Genomic DNA, 7,240 nt, shown 5'->3' on the forward strand with positions numbered 1-7,240 from the left:
TTTAGGTTAAAGCCTATGGCTTTAATCACTGTACCACCAGGGCTTCTTTCTGTCATTTTAAGTCATCCACTTCGTGGCACTTTTTTATAGCATCCCCAGAAAACTAACGTGACAATTTTTTCTTTCTTTTATATTTATTTTTCTTTTGGCTTTCTGTCTTCTTTATAGTCAGTTTTGTAACTTATATTTCCCAGAGAATTATGAAATGTCTACCTCTGCCACTTTTTTATATTACGTCTTCACTATGAAAATGGCCTCCAAACTTGTTTTTCCACTTCACTGGGACACCACACCAATTCTTCCACACTGTTGCCAGAGTTCTCTCTCTAAAACGTGGGACTGCTCATTTCTTTCCCTTGCCTAAACAAAAACTAAGGAAAACTTTTCAGCGACTCCTCATTGTTGTTGTTGTTGTTAGGTGCTGCCGAGTCGGTTCCAACTCACAGCGACCCTATGCACAACAGACCGAAACACTGCCCGGTCCTGTGCCATCCTTACAATCATTGTCATGCTTGAGCTCATTGTTGCAGCCACTGTGTCAATCCACCTTGCTGAGGGTCTTCCTCTTTTCCACTGACCCTGTATTCTGCCAAGCATGATGTCCTTCTCCAGGGACTGATCCCTCCTGACAACATGTCCAAAGTATGTAAGATGCAGTCTCACCATCCTTGCTTCTAAGAAGCATTCTGGTTGCACTTCTTCTAAGACAGATTTGTTCCTTCTTTTGGCAGTCCATGGTATATTCAATATTCTTCACCAACACCACAATTCAAAGGCGTCAGTTCTTCTTTGGTCTTCCTCATTCATTGTCCAGCTTTCACATGCGTATGATGTGATTGAAAATACCATGGCTTGGGTGAGGCTCACCTTAGTCTTCAGGGTGCCATCTTTGCTCTTCAACACTTTGAAGAGGTCCTTTGCAGAAGATTTGCCCAATGCAATGCGTCTCTTGATTTCTTGACTGCTGCTTCCATGGGTGTTGATTGTGGATCTAAGTAAAATGAAATCCTTGACAACTTCAATCTTTTCTCCGTTTATCGTGCTGTTGCTCATTGGTCCAGTTGTGAGGATTTTTGTTATCTTTATGTTGAGGTGTAATCCATACTGAAAGCTGTGGTCTTTGATCTTCATTAGTAAGTGCTTCAAGTCTTCTTCGCTTTCAGCAAGCAAGGTTGTGTCATCTGTATAACGCAGGTTGTTAATGAGCCTTCCTCCAATCTTGATGCCCCGTTCTTCTTCATATATTCTAGCTTCTTGTATTATTTGTTCAGCGTAGGTATGGTGAAAGAATACAACTCTGACGCACACCTTTCCTGACTTTAAACCAATCAGTATCCCCTTGTTCTGTCAGAACAACTGCCTCTTGATCTATGTAAATGTTCCTCATGAGCACAATTAAGTGTTCTGGAATTCCCATTCTTCGCAGTGTTATCCAGTTTGTTATGATCCACACAGTCAAATGCCTTTGCATAATCAATAAAACACAGGTAAACACCCTTCTGGTATCTCTGCTTTCAGCCAGGATCCATCTGACATCAGCAATGATATTCCCGGTTCCATGTCCTCTTCTGAAACCGGCCTGAATTTCTGACAGTTCCCTGTCAATATACTGCTGCAGCAGTTTTTGAATGATCTTCAGTAGAATTTTGCTTGCGTGTGATATTAATGATGTTGTTCTATAATTTCCACATTCGGTTGGATCACCTTTCTTGGGAATAGGCATAAATATGGATCTGTTCCAGTCAGTTGGCCAGGAAGCTGTCTCCTAGATTTCTTGGCATAGACAAGTGAGCACCTCCAGCGCTGCATCTGTTTGTTGAAACATCTCATTGATATTCCATCAATTCCTGGAGCCTTGTTTTTCGCCAATGCCTTCAGAGCAGCTTGGACTTCTTCCTTCAGTACCATTGGTTCCTGATCATATGCTACCTTTTGAAATGGTTAAATATCGACTAATTCTTTTTCGTGTAATGACTCTGTGTATTCCTTCCATCTTCTTTTGATGCTTCCTGCATCATTTAATATTTTTCCCGTGGAATCCTTAGGTATTGCAACTCGAGGCTTGAAATTTTTCTTCAGTTCTTTCAGCTTGAGAAATGCCAAGCATGTTCTTCCCTTTTGGTTTTCCATCTCCAGCTCTTTGCACTTTTCATTATAATACTTTATTTTGTCTTCTCGAGGAAAAAAAAAAAACCCATTGAAATGTTCTGTTCAGTTCTTTTACTTCATGATTCTTCCTTTTGCTTTAGCTGCTCAATGCTCAACAGCAAGTTTCAGAGTCTCCTTTGACATCCACCTTGGTCTTTTCTTTCTTTCCTGTCTTTTCAGTGACCTCTTGATTTCTTCATGTATGATGTCCTTGATGTCATTCCACAACTTGTCTGGTCTTTGGTCACTAGTGTGCAATGCGTCAAATCTATTCTTGAGATGGTCTCTAAATTCAGGCGGGATATACTCAGGCCGTATTTTGGCTCTTGTGGACTTGCTCCGATTTTCTTCAGTTTCAGCTTGAACTTGCATGTGAGGAACTGATTGTCTGTTCCACAGTCGGCCCCTGGCCTTGTTCTGACTGATGATATTGAGCTTTTCCATTGTCTCTTTCCACAGATGTAGTCAGTTTGATTTCTGTGTGTTCCATCCGGCAAGGTCCATGTGTATAGTTGCCGTTTATGTTGGTGAAAGAAGGTATTTGCAGTGAAGAAGTCATTGGTCTTGCAGAATTCTATCATTCGATCTCTGGGATTGTTTCTATCACCAAGGCCATATTTTCCAACTACTGATCCTTCTTCTTTGTTTCCAACTTTCACATTCCAATTGCCGGTGATTATCAATGCATCTTGACTGTATATTCAATCAATTTCAGACTGTAGCAGCTGATAAAAATCTTCTATTTCTTCATCTTTGGCTCTAGTGGTCGGTGTGTAAATTTGAACAATAGTCGTATTAACTGGTCTTCCTTGTAGGCGTATGGATATTATCCTATTACTGACAGCGTTGTACTTCAGGATAGATCTTGATACGTTGTTTTTGATGATGAATGCAACACTATTCCTCTTCAAGTTGTCATTCCCAGCATAGTAGACTATATGATTTTCTGATTCAAAATGGCCAATACCAGTCCGTTTCAGCTCACTAAAGCCTAGGATATCAATGTTTATGCGTTCCATTTCATTTTTGATGATTTCCAATTTTCCTAGATTCATACTTCATACATTCCAGGTTCCGATTATTAATGGATGTTTGCAGCTGTTTCTTCTCATTTTGAGTTGTGTCACATCAGCAAATGAAGGTCCCGCAAGCTTTACTCCATCCACATCATTAAGGTCCACTCTACTTTGAGGACGCAGCTCTTCCCCAGTCATCTTTTGAGTGCCTTCCAACCTGGGAGGCTCATCTTCCAGCACTATATCAGACAATGTTCTGCTGCTATTCATAAGGTTTTCACTGGCTGATGCTTTTCAGAAGTAGACTGCCGGGTCCTTCTTTTAGTCTGTTTTAGTCTGTAAGCTCAGCTGAAACCTGTCGTCCATGGGTGAATCTGCCGGTATCTGAATACCGGTGGCATAGCTTCGAGCATCACAGCAACACACAAGCCCCCACAGTATGACAAACTGACAGACACGTGGATAATCATGGGTAAATCAAGACCAATCTAAGTATTATGTGCTTTACTATTCTCGTTTTCCACACTTGCCTCCGGGACTCAAGTTGTTTACTTTGCCTAAAGTGATCTCCTCATTTCCTTCTCTGTTCCTTAGCTGGTGGAATATTTTAAGGCTTAGATACATTATGAGCTCCTGAAGTTATAACTTAGGTTTTGTTCATCTTAATATCTCTAGTACCAATGTCGAGCACATGCATGCTCATTACATATAATTGATCAGTACTTGCTTGCTGAGTCACATCAGCTTTATGTATTTGTTTTTGTGTTAATAGGATATGCGTGTGGTTATTATGGTAATCCTTTATAAGGTAAGTAATCTGAAAGGTGTTGGGAGTGGGAGGGGAAGCAGGTACAAACCTGGCTTAAAGGTACAGGCAGGACCTGGCCTCCTAGCATTTCTACCATTTGAGCAAGGATGACAAGATTTCTCCCTCATCTAGCTACCAATTCCCCCAACACAGACACATAAGCACATGCACACATACAAACACACACACACACACCACAAGAGGTAGTAAGTGAATTAATATATTGCCTTGGGTCCACTTGAATATCTGCCCGAAGTTGATGATCCCAGGGAAACACCAAATCTCAGGGTATTTTTCAAATCTCAGTTGTCAGCCTTTTCCCCTATGGATTTCTGAATCCAGAGATTGAGTATATCCCTCAGTCTGTCCATCAGCACTGAATGAGCATATGAATTTAGGTTGTTAAGAGTCAGGCTAATGTTTCTGCTGGTAGCTTTCTTCCTCTAAGGATACAGATCTATGTTCTGAGTATAATTTTGAGAGTTCAAAACTAGATGGCATGTAGGAAACCAAATACTCCACTCTCCTTCTCAACAATGCCAGACTCTGCAAATATTGCCAGTCAGCTGCTAGGGTAAGTGTGGCTGGCTTTCTATTCCTATTCCTCAGAATTGCCAGGAATGTCTGCTTGCCTGGGCAGTGATGCCACCTTAGTGCTGATGTTCACGTAATATTTGTTCATCTGAAGGACCAGAATAACAAAGGAACTTTGTTCAAAACAACATTTCAAATCAGATCATTTTAAACTAATGCTTATTTGGTTCTTTGTTCCAGACATGAGAAAAACATACAAACAAACAAAAAAACTGGAGCCTCACAGATTTCCAAATTTTTATTTTCATCAAACTAAACTACCTCATCTTGAAAACTGTATTCACATGTTTTCATACTTATTCTACTCAATAGTTCCCATTTCAGTGTAGATGAATTATGGTTGTGTTTTTTACAATTGCTTAAATCTAAAGTGACTATTAATGTGTGTACTAGAACTCGGAAAACATTGTTTTCTGCAGCTTATAGGTCTTTTATTGGTCTAGAGTAGAAAAAAAAACACTACATGCAACCTTATTCCCAATTGAAATTGTATTTTGGTTTTTCAATTTTTATCTGTATACTTTAGGAAATTGTTCCTGTATCAGTTCCATATCAGATAACAGAAAGAGTATCCATGGTAACTCCCAGCATCTTTCGACGTTTCGTTCTCTTTTTTTCCTTTCACAACCATCTCAATTCTTTTATTTCAGCCATGTAAATATATTTTATAGATCTCACATCCCCCCAAAGTCATAATAGAATCCAAATAAAATCATACCAATACAATAGCAATAAGATTTTGAAAAGGAATAATATATCAGTAAAAGTGCTAAAAATGTTTCTTAACACTTTGAGTCTTAAGATTCTGCCTACCTCGTTGTGATAAAGGAAATAGGGTAAAATAATGGATTTGGACTTTCTTAGAGTGATGTGGCTGGCATTATGATTTCTTAACATTACACTTATAAAGCAGACTTTCAGGCATTGGGGGAGAAATCTTGCTATGGTAATAGAATATTCCAGAAGGAGTTCTGGTGGATTTATGAGGGAGAGCCAGAAATGGGCAGGTACCAGAGGGAGGGTTAGAGTAAACCCAGGGGTTGGCTGAGAAGGCAGAAGGAAAAGAAGGAAAGTGAGACTGGAAGAAAAAAGGGTTGGGGGAATGGAACACAGTCCCAGGGAAGTAGCCCCAAATATAAATTTGCTCAGCAAGTTTTCACACAGACCTTGCTACAAGACCCTGGGTTTGGTTCTTGACTTGGCTATTTACGAGCACTTAAAAAAAAAAAAATAAATAAAAATAAATTTTTTTTTCACCTTGAGAGTCACTTTACTTTTCTGAGTTTTTCTTTCCATGTCTGAAGATGAGAAAAAGAATGCCCATTTTCTGGGGTTGTTGAAAAGATTAGAAGAGATAAACACAGATAATATATTCAAAGTTTTCAGTCTAGTGCCTGGTCAGTACTTGACAAAGGTTAATTTTCTTTCTCATCTCTGGGTTCCTTTCTTATTCTCCCTGAAGCCTGGGGATTAATGGAGAAAGGTCTCTAAATACAGAATTGGATTGCTGTTTATTCACTTTTTATAATATGGCCTCTTCAATGGCCTTCATTCCAGTAGAAACCAAATTGTGTTAATACACACCCAGGAAATTATATGTGTGAACGTTCAGAAGGTTCTTGTACTATTCCCAGAACATAGTTGGGTTCAAGAAATAGATACTGCTGTTAATTCACAGGTACTCAGTCCTACTGACTTGATCAGATGCACTTGAGCTGGCTGGAAGCTGTGATCTTCCTGTAGACCACTTCAGGTAGATAGGCACTTCCTTAGTCCCCACCATCACCCTAAACTTTCTTGCTAGTACACTTTTACTTTCACTCCCAGTATAAGGCCAAGATACTTCTTAGCTCTTGGTAAATGGAGTTTCCTTGATTTTTAACCTCCTCTTCATTAGACCAAGTCTGACTCATCCTTAAATCTCAGACTACCTGTCAATAAACAGGAAAATCTTTCCAATCCCCTTGGACTTGGTTAGACTTGCTATTGTATGCTATCTTAGCACTCTGTACTTCTCTTTCACAGTATTTATTATGATTACAAGTATAATAATTATTTGTGTATACAGTGAACCCCGTATCTCGTTAACTGCACAATTTCTAGCACCTAGTACAGTTCTTGGACCATGAGAGGAAACCAATAAATATTCGTTGATTGACTGGTCTCAGAAATGGTTGTTTAAGGCAGGTTTTGGTGACTCACTTTAGTTTAAAATTTGGCTTTAAGTTAAAGACTTGGCTTCAGTTACAACTCCAAAGCTTTCTGAGTACTCTGCCATGTACAGTGCTGCTGTGATAAACCTGCCTTACGGGAGGCAGTTGGGGGCAACCAACTGCTTATTTTAATTATATATGGGAAACAAATTAGGGTGAGAACTTCTCTTATACTCTTCCATTCCTAAATCAGGACAATTTTTGGTACCCACTCACAACAGAACCAAGTTCACAAAAGAACAATTCTAATTCTGAAAGACATAAATTTTATCCAACTTGTCATGGATTGAATTGTGTCCCCTGCAAATATGTGTCAACTTGGCTAGGCCATGATTCCCAGTATTATGTGATTGTTCTCCATTTTGTGATATAATTATCCTTTCTTTTGTAATTGTTGTAAATACTAAACACTATTTGTTAATGAGGCAGGATCAGTGTGGGGTCACAGCATTACAAAAAAG

The sequence above is a fragment of the Elephas maximus genome, chromosome 13, assembly GCF_024166365.1.
Source record: "Elephas maximus indicus isolate mEleMax1 chromosome 13, mEleMax1 primary haplotype, whole genome shotgun sequence".
Lineage (NCBI taxonomy): Eukaryota > Metazoa > Chordata > Mammalia > Proboscidea > Elephantidae > Elephas > Elephas maximus.